Consider the following 15,159-nt stretch of genomic DNA (forward strand, 5'->3'; position numbering starts at 1 on the left):
TTTAGCTGTTAAAAAACTTGCTTTGTGAAAGTAACATTGTTTTTTGTGTCTACGGTTCCCTGGTGGTCTAGTGGTTAGGATTCGGCGCTCTCACCGCCGCGGCCCGGGTTCGATTCCCGGTTAGGGAACACAAATTTTTAGGTGATGTCCCAGCAAATGAAATACGAACCAATGTTTATAACCAATGTCGAAGTATTCAACGGCAAGGTGAAGAACAAAAAAAGTAGACATCCATGTTAAACCTTTACAGCGAAATGTCAAGAATATGACATTTTCAACATAATTTAGCTGTTAAAAACCAGCCTTCTCAAAGTCACATTGTTAGTTGTTACTACAGCTCCCTGGTGGTCTAGTGGTTAGGATTCGGCGCTCTCACCGTCGAGGCCCGTGTTCGATTCCCGGTTAGGGAACACAAAATTTTAGGTGATGTCCAAGCAAATGAAATACGAACCAATGTTTATAACCAATGTCGAAGAATTCAAGTATTCAATTTAGCTGTTAAAAACCAGCCTTCTCAATGTCACATTGTTATTTAACACTACAGCTCCCTGGTGGTCTAGTGGTTAGGATTCGGCGCTCTCACCGCCGCGGCCCGGGTTCGATTCCCGGTTAGGGAACACAACATTATAGGTGAAGTCCAAGCTAATCAAAGACGAACCACTGTTATCAACCAATGTCCAAGTATTCATCGGAAAGTTGAATAACGAAAAAAAGTATACATCCATGTTAAACCTTTGCAGCGAAATGTCAAGAATATGACATATTTGTCATAATTTAGCTGTTAAAAAACTTGCTTTGTGAAATTAACATTGTTTTTTGTGTCTACAGTTCCCTGGTGGTCTAGTGGTTAGGATTCGGCGCTCTCACCGCCGCGGCCCGGGTTCGATTCCCGGTTAGGGAACACAAATTTTTAGGTGATGTCCCAGCAAATGAAATACGAACCAATGTTTATAACCAATGTCGAAGTATTCAACGGCAAGGTGAAGAACAAAAAAAAATAGACATCCATGTTAAACCTTTACAGCGAAATGTCAAGAATATGACATTTTCAACATAATTTAGCTGTTAAAAACCAGCCTTCTCAAAGTCACATTGTTAGTTGTTACTACAGCTCCCTGGTGGTCTAGTGGTTAGGATTCGGCGCTCTCACCGCCGCGGCCCGGGTTCGATTCCCGGTTAGGGAACACATTATTATTAGTGATGTCCAAGCAAATCATTTACAAACCACTGTGTTAAGTGATATCAAAGTATGCAACGGCAAAGTGAATAATCAATAAAAGCCGAAATCCATGTTACCCTATTACTGCGAAATGTCAAGAATATGAAATAGATAACTTAATTTAGCTGTTAAAAACCAGCCTTCTAAAAGTCACATTGTTATGTAACACTACAGCTCCCTGGTGGTCTAGTGGTTAGGATTCGGCGCTCTCACCGCTGCGGCCCGGGTTCGATTCCCGGTTAGGGAACACCAATTTTTAGGTGATGTCCCAGCAAATGAAATACGAACCAATGTTTATAACCAATGTCGAAGTATTCAACGACAAGGTGAAGAACGAAAAAAAGTATACATCCATGTTAAACCTTTGCAGCGAAATGTCAAGAATATGACATATTTGACATAATTTAGCTGTTAAAAAACTAGCTTTGTGGATGTAACATTGTTTTTTGTGTCTACAGTTCCCTGGTGGTCTAGTGGTTAGGATTCGGCGCTCTCACCGCCGCGGCCCGGGTTCGATTCCCGGTTAGGGAACACCAATTTTTAGGTGATGTCCCAGCAAATGAAATACGAACCAATGTTTATAACCAATGTCGAAGTATTCAACGACAAGGTGAAGAACAAAAAAAAGTAGACATCCATGCTAAAACCTTTACAGCGAAATGTCAAGAATATGACATTTTCAACATAATTTAGCTGTTAAAAAACTTGCTTTCTGAATGTAACATTGTTTTATGTGACTACACTTCCCTGGTGGTCTAGTGGTTAGGATTCGGCGCTCTCACCGCCGCGGCCCGGGTTCGATTCCCGGTTAGGGAACACAAATTTTTAGGTGATGTCCCAGCAAATGAAATACGAACCAATGTTTATAACCAATGTCGAAGTATTCAACGGCAAGGTGAAGAACAAAAAAAAGTAGACATCCATGGTAAACCTTTACAGCGAAATGTCAAGAATATGACATTTTCAACATCATTTAGCTGTTAAAAACCAGCCTTCTGCAAGTCACATTGTTAGTTGTTACAACAGCTCCCTGGTGGTCTAGTGATTAGGATTCGGCGCTCTCACCGCCGCGGCCCGGGTTCGATTCCCGGTTAGGGAACACAACATTATAGGTGAAGTCCAAGCTAATCAAAGACGAACCACTGTTATCAACCAATGTCGAAGTATTCAACGTCAAGTTGAATAACGAAAAAAAGTAGACAGCCATGTTTAATCTTTACAGCGAAATGTCAAGAATATGAATTAGATAATATAATTTAGCTGTGAAAAACCAGCCTTCTCAATGTCACATTGTTATTTAACACTACAGCTCCCTGGTGGTCTAGTGGTTAGGATTCGGCGCTCTCACCGCCGCCGCCCGGATTCGATTCCCTGTTAGGGAACACAACATTATAGGTGAAGTCCAAGCTAATCAAAGACGAACCACGGTTATCAACCAATGTCCAAGTATTCAAAGGAAAGTTGGATAACGAAAAAAAGTATACATCCATGTTAAACCTTTGCAGCGAAATGTCAAGAATATGACATATTCGTCATAATTTAGCTGTTAAAAAACTTGCTTTGTGAACGTAACATTGTTTTTTGTGTCTACAGTTCCCTGGTGGTCTAGTGGTTAGGATTCGGCGCTCTCACCGCCGCGGCCCGGGTTCGATTCCCGGTTAGGGAACACAAATTTTTAGGTGATGTCCCAGCAAATGAAATACGAACCAATGTTTATAACCAATGTCGAAGTATTCAACGGCAAGGTGAAAAACTAAAAAAAGTAGACATCCATGTCAAACCTTTACAGCGAAATGTCAAGAATATGACATTTTCAACATAATTTAGCTGTTAAAAACCAGCCTTCTCAAAGTCACATTGTTAAGTAAAACTACAGCTCACTGGTGGTCTAGTGGTTAGGATTCGGCGCTCTCACCGCCGCGGCCTGGGTTCGATTCCCGGTTAGGGAACACATTATAATTAGTGATGTCCAATCAAATCATTTACAAACCACTGTGTTAAGTGATATCAAAGTATGCAACGGCAAAGTGAATAATCAATAAAAGCCGAAATCCATGTTACCCAATTACTGCGAAATGTCAAGAATATGAAATAGATAACATAATTTAGCTGTTAAAAACCAGCCTTCTCAATGTCACATTGTTATGTAACACTACAGCTCCCTGGTGGTCTAGTGGTTAGGATTCGGCGCTCTCACCGCCGCGGCCCGGGTTTGATTCCCGGTTAGGGAACACAACATTATAGGTGAAGTCCAAGCTAATCAAAGACGAACCACTGTTATCAACCAATGTCCAAGTATTCAACGTCAAGTTGAATAACGAAAAAAAGTAGACAGCCATGTTAAATCTTTACAGCGCAATGACAAGAATATGAAATTTTCAACATAATTTAGCTGTTAAAAACCAGCCTTCTGAAAGTCACATCGTTAGTTGTTACTACAGCTCCCTGGTGGTCTAGTGGTTAGGATTCGGCGCTCTCACCGCCGCGGCCCGGGTTCGATTCCCGGTTAGGGAACACATTATTATTAGTGATGTCCAAGCAAATCATTTACAAACCACTGTGTTAAGTGATATCAAAGTATGCAACGGCAAAGTGAATAATCAATAAAAGCCGAAATCCATGTTACCCTATTACTGCGAAATGTCAAGAATATGAAATAGATAACTTAATTTAGCTGTTAAAAACCAGCCTTCTCAAAGTCACATTGTTAGGTAACACTACAGCTCCCTGGTGGTCTAGTGGTTAGGATTCGGAGCTCTCACCGCGGTGGCCCGGGTTTGATTCCCGGTTAGGGAACACAACATTATAGGTGAAGTCCAAGCTAATCAAAGACGAACCACTGTTATCAACCAATGTCCAAGTATTCAACGTCAAGTTGAATAACGAAAAAAAGTAGACAGCCATGTTTAATCTTTACAGCGAAATGTCAAGAATATGAAATAGATAACATAATTTAGCTGTAAAAAACCAGCCTTCTCAAAGTCACATTGTTATTTAACATAACAGCTCCCTGGTGGTCTAGTGGTTAGGATTCGGCGCTCTCACCGCCGCGGCCCGGGTTCGATTCCCGGTTAGGGAACACAAAATTTTAGGTAATGTCCAAGCAAATGAAATACGAACCAATGTTTATAACCAATGTCGAAGAATTCAAGTATTCAATTTAGCTGTTAAAAACCAGCCTTTTCAATGTCACATTGTTATTTAACACTACAGCTCCCTGGTGGTCTAGTGGTTAGGATTCGGCGCTCTCACCGCCGCGGCCCGGGTTCGATTCCCGGTTAGGGAACACAACATTATAGGTGAAGTCCAAGCTAATCAAAGACGAACCACTGTTATCAACCAATGTCCAAGTATTCATCGGAAAGTTGGATAACGAATAAGAGTATACATCCATGTTAAACCTTTGCAGCGAAATGTCAAGAATATGACATTTTCAACATAATTTAGCTGTTAAAAAACCTGCTTTCTGAATGTAACATTGTTTTTTGTGACTATACTTCCCTGGTGGTCTAGTGATTAGGATTCGGCGCTCTCACCGCCGCGGTACGGGTTCGATTCCCGGTTAGGGAACACAAATTTTTAGGCTATTTCCCAGCAAATGAAATACGAACCAATGTTTATAACCAATGTCGAAGTATTCAACGGCAAGGTGAAGAACAAAAAAAAGTAGACATCCATGTTAAACCTTTACAGCGAAATGTCAAGAATATGACATTTTCAACATAATTTAGCTGTTAAAAACCAGCCTTCTGCAAGTCACATTGTTAGTTGTTACAACAGCTCCCTGGTGGTCTAGTGGTTAGGATTCGGCGCTCTCACCGCCGCGGCCCGGGTTCGATTCCCGGTTAGGGAACACAACATTATAGGTGAAGTCCAAGCTAATCAAAGACGAACCACTGTTATCAACCAATGTCCAAGTATTCACATTGTCAAAGTCACAATTGTTAGTTGTTACTACAGCACCCTGGTGGTCTAGTGGTTAGGATTCGGCGCTCTCACCGCCGCGGCCCGGGTTCGATTCCCGGTTAGGGAACACATTATTATTAGTGATGTCCAAGCAAATCATTTACAAACCACTGTGTTAAGTGATATCAAAGTATGCAACGGCAAAGTGAATAATCAATAAAAGCTGAAATCCATGTTACCCTATTACTGCGAAATGTCAAGAATATGAAATAGATAACTTAATTTAGCTGTTAAAAACCAGCCTTCTAAAAGTCACATTGTTATGTAACACTACAGCTCCCTGGTGGTCTAGTGGTTAGGATTCGGCGCTCTTACCGCTGTGGCCGGGGTTCGATTCCCGGTTAGGGAACACAACATGATAGGTGAAGTCCAAGCTAATCAAAGACGAACCACTGTTATCAACCAATGTCCAAGTATTCAACGGAAAGTTGGATAACGAAAAAGAGTATACATCCATGTTAAACCTTTGCAGCGAAATGTCAAGAATATGACATTTTCAACATAATTTAGCTGTTAAAAAACCTGCTTTCTGAATGTAACATTGTTTTTTGTGACAACACTTCCCTGGTGGTCTAGTGGTTAGGATTTGGCGCTCTCACCGCCGCGGCCAGGGTTCGATTCCCGGTTAGGGAACACAAATTTTTAGGTGATTTCCCAGCAAATGAAATACGAACCAATGTTTATGACCAATGTCGAAGTATTCAACGGCAAGGTGAAGAACAAAAAAAAGTAGACATCCATGTTAAACCTTTACAGCGAAATGTCAAGAATATGACATTTTCAACATAATTTAGCTGTTAAAAACCAGCCTTCTGGAAGTCACATTGTTAGTTGTTACAACAGCTCCCTGGTGGTCTAGTGGTTAGGATTCGGCGCTCTCACCGCCGCGGCCCGGGTTCGATTCCCGGTTAGGGAACATAACATTATAGGTGAAGTCCAAGCTAATCAAAGACGAACCACTGTTATCAACCAATGTCCAAGTATTCAAAGTGAAGTTGAATAACGAAAAAAAGTAGACAGCCATGTTTAATCTTTACAGCGAAATGTCAAGAATATGAAATAGATAACATAATTTAGCTGTTAAAAACCAGCCTTCTCGAAGTCACATTGTTAATTAATACAACAGCTCCCTGGTGGTCTAGTGGTTAGGATTCGGCGCTCTCACCGCCGCGGCCCGGGTTCGATTCCCGGTTAGGGAACACAAAATTTTAGGTGATGTCCAAGCAAATGAAATACGAACCAATGTTTATAACCAATGTCGAAGAATTCAAGTATTCAATTTAGCTGTTAAAAACCAGCCTTCTCAATGTCACATTGTTATTTAACACTACAGCTCCCTGGTGGTCTAGTGGTTAGGATTCGGCGCTCTCACCGCCGCGGCCCGGGTTCGATTCCCGGTTAGGGAACACAAATTTTTAGGTGATGTCCCAGCAAATGAAATACGAACCAATGTTTATAACCAATGTCGAAGTATTCAACGGCAAGGTGAAGAACAAAAAAAAGTAGACATCCATGTTAAACCTTTACAGCGAAATGTCAAGAATATGACATTTTCAACATAATTTAGCTGTTAAAAACCAGCCTTCTCAAAGTCACATTGTTAGTTGTTACTACAGCTCCCTGGTGGTCTAGTGGTTAGGATTCGGCGCTCTCACCGCCGCGGCCCGGGTTCGATTCCCGGTTAGGGAACACATTGTTATTAGTGATGTCCAAGCAAATCATTTACAAACCACTGTGTTAAGTGATATCAAAGTATGCAACGGCAAAGTGAATAATCAATAAAAGCCGAAATCCATGTTACCCTATTACTGCGAAATGTCAAGAATATGAAATAGATAACTTAATTTAGCTGTTAAAAACCAGCCTTCTCAAAGTCACATTGTTATGTAACACTACAGCTCCCTGGTGGTCTAGTGGTTAGGATTCGGCGCTCTCACCGCCGCGGCCCGGGTTCGATTCCCGGTTAGGGAACACAACATTATAGGTGTAGTCCAAGCTAAGCAAAGACTGTTATCAACCAATGTCCAAGTATTCAACGGAAAGTTGGATAACGAAAAAAAATATACATCCATGTTAAACCTTTGCAGCGAAATGTCAAGAATATGACATATTAATAATAATTTAGCTGTTAAAAAACTTGCTTTCTGGATGTAACATTGTTTATCGTGACTACAGTTCCCTGGTGGTCTAGTGGTTAGGATTCGGCGCTCTCACCGCCGCGGCCTGGGTTCGATTCCCGGTTAGGGAACACAAATATTTGGGTGATGTCCCAGCAATTGAAATACGAACCAATGTTTATAACCAATGTCGAAGTATTCAACGGCAAGGTGAAGAACAAAAAAAAGTAGACATCCATGTTAAACCTTTACAGCTAAATGTCAAGAATATGACATTTTCAACATAATTTAGCTGTTAAAAACCAGCCTTCTGAAAGTCACATTGTTAGTTGTTACCACAGCTCCCTGGTGGTCTAGTGGTTAGGATTCGGCGCTCTCACCGCCGCGGCCCGGGTTCGATTCCCGGTTAGGGAACACAACATTATAGGTGAAGTCCAAGCTAATCAAAGACGAACCACTGTTATCAACCAATGTCCAAGTATTCATCGGAAAGTTGAATAACGAAAAAAAGTATACATCCATGTTAAACCTTTGCAGCGAAATGTCAAGAATATGACATATTTGTCATAATTTAGCTGTTAAAAAACTTGCTTTGTGAAAGCAACATTGTTTTTTGTGTCTACAGTTCCCTGGTGGTCTAGTGGTTAGGATTCGGCGCTCTCACCGCCGCGGCCCGGGTTCGATTCCCGGTTAGGGAACACAAATTTTTAGGTGATGTCCCAGCAAATGAAATACGAACCAATGTTTATAACCAATGTCGAAGTATTCAACGGCAAGGTGAAGAACAAAAAAAAATAGACATCCATGTTAAACCTTTACAGCGAAATGTCAAGAATATGACATTTTCAACATAATTTAGCTGTTAAAAACCAGCCTTCTCAAAGTCACATTGTTAGTTGTTACTACAGCTCCCTGGTGGTCTAGTGGTTAGGATTCGGCGCTCTCACCGCCGCGGCCCGGGTTCGATTCCCGGTTAGGGAACACATTATTATTAGTGATGTCCAAGCAAATCATTTACAAACCACTGTGTTAAGTGATATCAAAGTATGCAACGGCAAAGTGAATAATCAATAAAAGCCGAAATCCATGTTACCCTATTACTGCGAAATGTCAAGAATATGAAATAGATAACTTAATTTAGCTGTTAAAAACCAGCCTTCTAAAAGTCACATTGTTATGTAACACTACAGCTCCCTGGTGGTCTAGTGGTTAGGATTCGGCGCTCTCACCGCCGCGGCCCGGGTTCGATTCCCGGTTAGGGAACACCAATTTTTAGGTGATGTCCCAGCAAATGAAATACGAACCAATGTTTATAACCAATGTCGAAGTATTCAACGACAAGGTGAAGAACGAAAAAAAGTATACATCCATGTTAAACCTTTGCAGCGAAATGTCAAGAATATGACATATTTGACATAATTTAGCTGTTAAAAAACTAGCTTTGTGGATGTAACATTGTTTTTTGTGTCTACAGTTCCCTGGTGGTCTAGTGGTTAGGATTCGGCGCTCTCACCGCCGCGGCCCGGGTTCGATTCCCGGTTAGGGAACACCAATTTTTAGGTGATGTCCCAGCAAATGAAATACGAACCAATGTTTATAACCAATGTCGAAGTATTCAACGACAAGGTGAAGAACAAAAAAAAGTAGACATCCATGCTAAAACCTTTACAGCGAAATGTCAAGAATATGACATTTTCAACATAATTTAGCTGTTAAAAAACTTGCTTTCTGAATGTAACATTGTTTTATGTGACTACACTTCCCTGGTGGTCTAGTGGTTAGGATTCGGCGCTCTCACCGCCGCGGCCCGGGTTCGATTCCCGGTTAGGGAACACAAATTTTTAGGTGATGTCCCAGCAAATGAAATACGAACCAATGTTTATAACCAATGTCGAAGTATTCAACGGCAAGGTGAAGAACAAAAAAAAGTAGACATCCATGTTAAACCTTTACAGCGAAATGTCAAGAATATGACATTTTCAACATCATTTAGCTGTTAAAAACCAGCCTTCTGCAAGTCACATTGTTAGTTGTTACAACAGCTCCCTGGTGGTCTAGTGATTAGGATTCGGCGCTCTCACCGCCGCGGCCCGGGTTCGATTCCCGGTTAGGGAACACAACATTATAGGTGAAGTCCAAGCTAATCAAAGACGAACCACTGTTATCAACCAATGTCGAAGTATTCAACGTCAAGTTGAATAACGAAAAAAAGTAGACAGCCATGTTTAATCTTTACAGCGAAATGTCAAGAATATGAAATAGATAATATAATTTAGCTGTGAAAAACCAGCCTTCTCAATGTCACATTGTTATTTAACACTACAGCTCCCTGGTGGTCTAGTGGTTAGGATTCGGCGCTCTCACCGCCGCCGCCCGGATTCGATTCCCTGTTAGGGAACACAACATTATAGGTGAAGTCCAAGCTAATCAAAGACGAACCACGGTTATCAACCAATGTCCAAGTATTCAAAGGAAAGTTGGATAACGAAAAAAAGTATACATCCATGTTAAACCTTTGCAGCGAAATGTCAAGAATATGACATATTCGTCATAATTTAGCTGTTAAAAAACTTGCTTTGTGAACGTAACATTGTTTTTTGTGTCTACAGTTCCCTGGTGGTCTAGTGGTTAGGATTCGGCGCTCTCACCGCCGCGGCCCGGGTTCGATTCCCGGTTAGGGAACACAAATTTTTAGGTGATGTCCCAGCAAATGAAATACGAACCAATGTTTATAACCAATGTCGAAGTATTCAACGGCAAGGTGAAAAACTAAAAAAAGTAGACATCCATGTCAAACCTTTACAGCGAAATGTCAAGAATATGACATTTTCAACATAATTTAGCTGTTAAAAACCAGCCTTCTCAAAGTCACATTGTTAAGTAAAACTACAGCTCACTGGTGGTCTAGTGGTTAGGATTCGGCGCTCTCACCGCCGCGGCCCGGGTTCGATTCCCGGTTAGGGAACACATTATAATTAGTGATGTCCAATCAAATCATTTACAAACCACTGTGTTAAGTGATATCAAAGTATGCAACGGCAAAGTGAATAATCAATAAAAGCCGAAATCCATGTTACCCAATTACTGCGAAATGTCAAGAATATGAAATAGATAACATAATTTAGCTGTTAAAAACCAGCCTTCTCAAAGTCACATTGTTATGTAACACTACAGCTCCCTGGTGGTCTAGTGGTTAGGATTCGGCGCTCTCACCGCCGCGGCCCGGGTTTGATTCCCGGTTAGGGAATGCAACATTATAGGTGATGTCCAAGCAAATGAAATACGAACCAATGTTTATAACCAATGTCGAAGAATTCAAGTATTGAATTTAGCTGTTAAAAACCAGCCTTCTCAAAGTCACATTGTTATTTAACACTACAGCTCCCTGGTGTCTAGTGGTTAGGATTCGGCGCTCTCACCGCCGCGGCCCGGGTTTGATTCCCGGTTAGGGAACACAACATTATAGGTGAAGTCCAAGCTAATGAAATACGAACCAATGTTTATAACCAATGTCGAAGAATTCAAGTATTGAATTTAGCTGTTAAAAACCAGCCTTCTCAAAGTCACATTGTTATTTAACACTACAGCTCCCTGGTGTCTAGTGGTTAGGATTCGGCGCTCTCACCGCCGCGGCCCGGGTTTGATTCCCGGTTAGGGAACACAACATTATAGGTGAAGTCCAAGCTAATCAAAGACGAACCACTGTTATCAACCAATGTCGAAGTATTCAACGTCAAGTTGAATAACGAAAAAAAGTAGACAGCCATGTTTAATCTTTACAGCGAAATGTCAAGAATATGAAATAGATAATATAATTTAGCTGTGAAAAACCAGCCTTCTCAATGTCACATTGTTATTTAACACTACAGCTCCCTGGTGGTCTAGTGGTTAGGATTCGGCGCTCTCACCGCCGCCGCCCGGATTCGATTCCCTGTTAGGGAACACAACATTATAGGTGAAGTCCAAGCTAATCAAAGACGAACCACGGTTATCAACCAATGTCCAAGTATTCAAAGGAAAGTTGGATAACGAAAAAAAGTATACATCCATGTTAAACCTTTGCAGCGAAATGTCAAGAATATGACATATTCGTCATAATTTAGCTGTTAAAAAACTTGCTTTGTGAACGTAACATTGTTTTTTGTGTCTACAGTTCCCTGGTGGTCTAGTGGTTAGGATTCGGCGCTCTCACCGCCGCGGCCCGGGTTCGATTCCCGGTTAGGGAACACAAATTTTTAGGTGATGTCCCAGCAAATGAAATACGAACCAATGTTTATAACCAATGTCGAAGTATTCAACGGCAAGGTGAAAAACTAAAAAAAGTAGACATCCATGTCAAACCTTTACAGCGAAATGTCAAGAATATGACATTTTCAACATAATTTAGCTGTTAAAAACCAGCCTTCTCAAAGTCACATTGTTAAGTAAAACTACAGCTCACTGGTGGTCTAGTGGTTAGGATTCGGCGCTCTCACCGCCGCGGCCTGGGTTCGATTCCCGGTTAGGGAACACATTATAATTAGTGATGTCCAATCAAATCATTTACAAACCACTGTGTTAAGTGATATCAAAGTATGCAACGGCAAAGTGAATAATCAATAAAAGCCGAAATCCATGTTACCCAATTACTGCGAAATGTCAAGAATATGAAATAGATAACATAATTTAGCTGTTAAAAACCAGCCTTCTCAAAGTCACATTGTTATGTAACACTACAGCTCCCTGGTGGTCTAGTGGTTAGGATTCGGCGCTCTCACCGCCGCGGCCCGGGTTTGATTCCCGGTTAGGGAATGCAACATTATAGGTGATGTCCAAGCAAATGAAATACGAACCAATGTTTATAACCAATGTCGAAGAATTCAAGTATTGAATTTAGCTGTTAAAAACCAGCCTTCTCAAAGTCACATTGTTATTTAACACTACAGCTCCCTGGTGTCTAGTGGTTAGGATTCGGCGCTCTCACCGCCGCGGCCCGGGTTTGATTCCCGGTTAGGGAACACAACATTATAGGTGAAGTCCAAGCTAATGAAATACGAACCAATGTTTATAACCAATGTCGAAGAATTCAAGTATTGAATTTAGCTGTTAAAAACCAGCCTTCTCAAAGTCACATTGTTATTTAACACTACAGCTCCCTGGTGTCTAGTGGTTAGGATTCGGCGCTCTCACCGCCGCGGCCCGGGTTTGATTCCCGGTTAGGGAACACAAGGTGAAGTCCAAGCTAATCAAAGACGAACCACTGTTATCAACAAATGTCCAAGTATTCAACGTCAAGTTGAATAACGAAAAAAAGTAGACAGCCATGTTAAATCTTTACAGCGCAATGACAAGAATATGAAATTTTCAACATAATTTAGCTGTTAAAAACCAGCCTTCTGAAAGTCACATTGTTAGTTGTTACTACAGCTCCCTGGTGGTCTAGAGGTTAGGATTCGGCGCTCTCACCGCCGCGGCCCGGGTTTGATTCCCGGTTAGGGAACACATTATTATTAGTGATGTCCAAGCAAATCATTTACAAACCACTGTGTTAAGTGATATCAAAGTATGCAACGGCAAAGTGAATAATCAATAAAAGCCGAAATCCATGTTACCCTATTACTGCGAAATGTCAAGAATATGAAATAGATAACTTAATTTAGCTGTTAAAAACCAGCCTTCTCAAAGTCACATTGTTAGGTAACACTACAGCTCCCTGGTGGTCTAGCGTTTAGGTTTCGGCGCTCTCACCGCCGCGGCCCGGATCTGATTCCCGGTTGGGGAACACAACAGTATAGGTGAAGTCTAAGCTAATCAAAGACGAAACACTGTTATCAACCAATGTCCAAGTATTCAACGGAAAGTTGGATAACGAAAAAGAGTATACATCCATGTTAAACCTTTGCAGCAAAATGTCAAGAATATGACATTTTCAACATAATTTAGCTGTTAAAAAACTTGCTTTCTGAATGTAACATTGTTTTTTGTGATTACACTTCCCTGGTGGTCTAGTGGTTAGGATTCGGCGCTCTCACCGCCGTGGCCCGGGTTCGATTCCCGGTTAGGGAATATACATTTTTAGGTGATTTCCCAGCAAATGAAATACGAACCAATGTTTATAACCAATGTCGAAGTATTCAACGGCAAGGTGAAGAAAAAAAAAAAGTAGACATCCATGTTAAACCTTTACAGCGAAATGTCAAGAATATGACATTTTCAACATAATTTAGCTGTTAAAAACCAGCCTTCTGCAAGTCACATTGTTAGTTGTTACAACAGCTCCCTGGTGGTCTAGTGGTTAGGATTCGGCGCTCTCACCGCCGCGGCCCGGGTTCGATTCCCGGTTAGGGAACACAACATTATAGGTGAAGTCCAAGCTAATCAATGACGAACCAATGTCCAAGTATTCAACGTGAAGTTGAATAACGAAAAAAAGTAGACAGGCATGTTTAATCTTTACAGCGAAATGTCAAGAATATGAAATAGATAACATAATTTAGCTGTTAAAAACCAGCCTTCTCGAAGTCACATTGTTTATTAATACAACAGCTCCCTGGTGGTCTAGTGGTTAGGATTCGGCGCTCTCACGCTGCGGCCGGGGTTCGATTCCCGGTTAGGGAACACAAAACTTTAGGTGATGTCCAAGCAAATGAAATACGAACCAATGTTTATAACCAATGTCGAAGAATTCAAGTATTCAATTTAGCTGTGAAAAACCAGCCTTCTCAATGTCACATTGTTATTTAACACTACAGCTCCCTGGTGGTCTAGTGGTTAGGATTCGGCGCTCTCACCGCCGCCGCCCGGGTTCGTTTCCCGGTTAGGGAACACAACATTATAGGTGAAGTCCAAGCTAATCAAAGACGTACCACTGTTATCAACCAATGTCCAAGTATTCAACGGAAAGTTGGATAACGAAAAAGAGTATACATCCATGTTAAACCTTTGCAGCAAAATGTCAAGAATATGACATTTTCAACATAATTTAGCTGTTAAAAAACTTGCTTTCTGAATGTAACATTGTTTTTTGTGACTACACTTCCCTGGTGGTCTAGTCGTTAGGATTCGGCGCTCTCACCGCCGCGGCCCGGGTTCGATTCCCGGTTAGGGAACATAAATTTTTAGGTGATTTCCCAGCAAATGAAATACGAACCAATGTTTATAACCAATGTCGAAGTATTCAACGGCAAGGTGAAGAACAAAAAAAAGTAGACATCCATGTTAAACCTTTACAGCGAAATGTCAAGAATATGACATTTTCAACATAATTTAGCTGTTAAAAACCAGCCTTCTCGAAGTCACATTGTTTATTAATACAACAGCTCCCTGGTGGTCTAGTGGTTAGGATTCGGCGCTCTCACCGCCGCGGCCCGGGTTCGATTCCCGGTTAGGGAACACAAATATTTAGGTGATGTCCCAGCAAATGAAATACGAACCAATGTTTATGACCAATGTCGAAGTATTCAACGGCAAGGTGAAGAACAAAAAAAAGTAGACATCCATGTTAAACCTTTACAGCGAAATGTCAAGAATATGACATTTTCAACATAATTTAGCTGTTAAAAACCAGCCTTCTGCAAGTCACATTGTTAGTTGTTACAACAGCTCCCTGGTGGTCTAGTGATTAGGATTCGGCGCTCTCACCGCCGCGGCCCGGGTTCGATTCCCGGTTAGGGAACACAACATTATAGGTGAAGTCCAAGCTAATCAAAGACGAACCACTGTTATCAACCAATGTCCAAGTATTCAACGTCAAGTTGAATAACGAAAAAAAGTAGACAGCCATGTTTAATCTTTACAGCGAAATGTCAAGAATATGAAATAGATAATATAATTTAGCTGTTAAAAACCAGCCTTCTCAATGTCACATTGTTAATTAAT

General features: G+C 41.2%; 1 protein-coding gene and 28 non-coding genes across 30 annotated transcripts in view; 28 read left to right on the plus strand and 1 right to left on the minus strand.

Moving 5' to 3' along the window:
• Nucleotides 1-15,159, minus strand: part of eogt (EGF domain-specific O-linked N-acetylglucosamine (GlcNAc) transferase) — a 91,548-nt gene that overhangs the window by 57,502 nt on the left and 18,887 nt on the right. The gene's annotated exons all lie outside the window — the stretch shown is intronic.
• Nucleotides 57-128, plus strand: trnae-cuc (transfer RNA glutamic acid (anticodon CUC)). Its single transcript has one exon. It is a non-coding gene; the product is annotated as a tRNA-Glu (tRNA).
• On the plus strand, nucleotides 546-617 carry trnae-cuc (transfer RNA glutamic acid (anticodon CUC)). The gene has a single exon. It is a non-coding gene; the product is annotated as a tRNA-Glu (tRNA).
• trnae-cuc (transfer RNA glutamic acid (anticodon CUC)) lies at nucleotides 830-901 on the plus strand. The gene has a single exon. It is a non-coding gene; the product is annotated as a tRNA-Glu (tRNA).
• On the plus strand, nucleotides 1,113-1,184 carry trnae-cuc (transfer RNA glutamic acid (anticodon CUC)). The gene has a single exon. It is a non-coding gene; the product is annotated as a tRNA-Glu (tRNA).
• trnae-cuc (transfer RNA glutamic acid (anticodon CUC)) lies at nucleotides 1,679-1,750 on the plus strand. Its single transcript has one exon. It is a non-coding gene; the product is annotated as a tRNA-Glu (tRNA).
• Nucleotides 1,964-2,035, plus strand: trnae-cuc (transfer RNA glutamic acid (anticodon CUC)). The gene has a single exon. It is a non-coding gene; the product is annotated as a tRNA-Glu (tRNA).
• On the plus strand, nucleotides 2,814-2,885 carry trnae-cuc (transfer RNA glutamic acid (anticodon CUC)). The gene has a single exon. It is a non-coding gene; the product is annotated as a tRNA-Glu (tRNA).
• trnae-cuc (transfer RNA glutamic acid (anticodon CUC)) lies at nucleotides 3,662-3,733 on the plus strand. The gene has a single exon. It is a non-coding gene; the product is annotated as a tRNA-Glu (tRNA).
• Nucleotides 4,227-4,298, plus strand: trnae-cuc (transfer RNA glutamic acid (anticodon CUC)). The gene has a single exon. It is a non-coding gene; the product is annotated as a tRNA-Glu (tRNA).
• On the plus strand, nucleotides 4,434-4,505 carry trnae-cuc (transfer RNA glutamic acid (anticodon CUC)). The gene has a single exon. It is a non-coding gene; the product is annotated as a tRNA-Glu (tRNA).
• Nucleotides 5,001-5,072, plus strand: trnae-cuc (transfer RNA glutamic acid (anticodon CUC)). Its single transcript has one exon. It is a non-coding gene; the product is annotated as a tRNA-Glu (tRNA).
• Nucleotides 5,463-5,534, plus strand: trnak-cuu (transfer RNA lysine (anticodon CUU)). The gene has a single exon. It is a non-coding gene; the product is annotated as a tRNA-Lys (tRNA).
• On the plus strand, nucleotides 6,030-6,101 carry trnae-cuc (transfer RNA glutamic acid (anticodon CUC)). Its single transcript has one exon. It is a non-coding gene; the product is annotated as a tRNA-Glu (tRNA).
• trnae-cuc (transfer RNA glutamic acid (anticodon CUC)) lies at nucleotides 6,313-6,384 on the plus strand. Its single transcript has one exon. It is a non-coding gene; the product is annotated as a tRNA-Glu (tRNA).
• Nucleotides 6,520-6,591, plus strand: trnae-cuc (transfer RNA glutamic acid (anticodon CUC)). The gene has a single exon. It is a non-coding gene; the product is annotated as a tRNA-Glu (tRNA).
• Nucleotides 6,803-6,874, plus strand: trnae-cuc (transfer RNA glutamic acid (anticodon CUC)). Its single transcript has one exon. It is a non-coding gene; the product is annotated as a tRNA-Glu (tRNA).
• On the plus strand, nucleotides 7,085-7,156 carry trnae-cuc (transfer RNA glutamic acid (anticodon CUC)). The gene has a single exon. It is a non-coding gene; the product is annotated as a tRNA-Glu (tRNA).
• On the plus strand, nucleotides 7,645-7,716 carry trnae-cuc (transfer RNA glutamic acid (anticodon CUC)). Its single transcript has one exon. It is a non-coding gene; the product is annotated as a tRNA-Glu (tRNA).
• Nucleotides 7,929-8,000, plus strand: trnae-cuc (transfer RNA glutamic acid (anticodon CUC)). The gene has a single exon. It is a non-coding gene; the product is annotated as a tRNA-Glu (tRNA).
• Nucleotides 8,212-8,283, plus strand: trnae-cuc (transfer RNA glutamic acid (anticodon CUC)). Its single transcript has one exon. It is a non-coding gene; the product is annotated as a tRNA-Glu (tRNA).
• Nucleotides 8,494-8,565, plus strand: trnae-cuc (transfer RNA glutamic acid (anticodon CUC)). Its single transcript has one exon. It is a non-coding gene; the product is annotated as a tRNA-Glu (tRNA).
• trnae-cuc (transfer RNA glutamic acid (anticodon CUC)) lies at nucleotides 8,778-8,849 on the plus strand. The gene has a single exon. It is a non-coding gene; the product is annotated as a tRNA-Glu (tRNA).
• On the plus strand, nucleotides 9,063-9,134 carry trnae-cuc (transfer RNA glutamic acid (anticodon CUC)). The gene has a single exon. It is a non-coding gene; the product is annotated as a tRNA-Glu (tRNA).
• On the plus strand, nucleotides 9,913-9,984 carry trnae-cuc (transfer RNA glutamic acid (anticodon CUC)). The gene has a single exon. It is a non-coding gene; the product is annotated as a tRNA-Glu (tRNA).
• On the plus strand, nucleotides 11,457-11,528 carry trnae-cuc (transfer RNA glutamic acid (anticodon CUC)). The gene has a single exon. It is a non-coding gene; the product is annotated as a tRNA-Glu (tRNA).
• trnae-cuc (transfer RNA glutamic acid (anticodon CUC)) lies at nucleotides 13,276-13,347 on the plus strand. The gene has a single exon. It is a non-coding gene; the product is annotated as a tRNA-Glu (tRNA).
• trnae-cuc (transfer RNA glutamic acid (anticodon CUC)) lies at nucleotides 13,559-13,630 on the plus strand. The gene has a single exon. It is a non-coding gene; the product is annotated as a tRNA-Glu (tRNA).
• Nucleotides 14,602-14,673, plus strand: trnae-cuc (transfer RNA glutamic acid (anticodon CUC)). Its single transcript has one exon. It is a non-coding gene; the product is annotated as a tRNA-Glu (tRNA).

The sequence above is a fragment of the Gadus chalcogrammus genome, chromosome 13, assembly GCF_026213295.1.
Source record: "Gadus chalcogrammus isolate NIFS_2021 chromosome 13, NIFS_Gcha_1.0, whole genome shotgun sequence".
NCBI lineage: Eukaryota > Metazoa > Chordata > Actinopteri > Gadiformes > Gadidae > Gadus > Gadus chalcogrammus.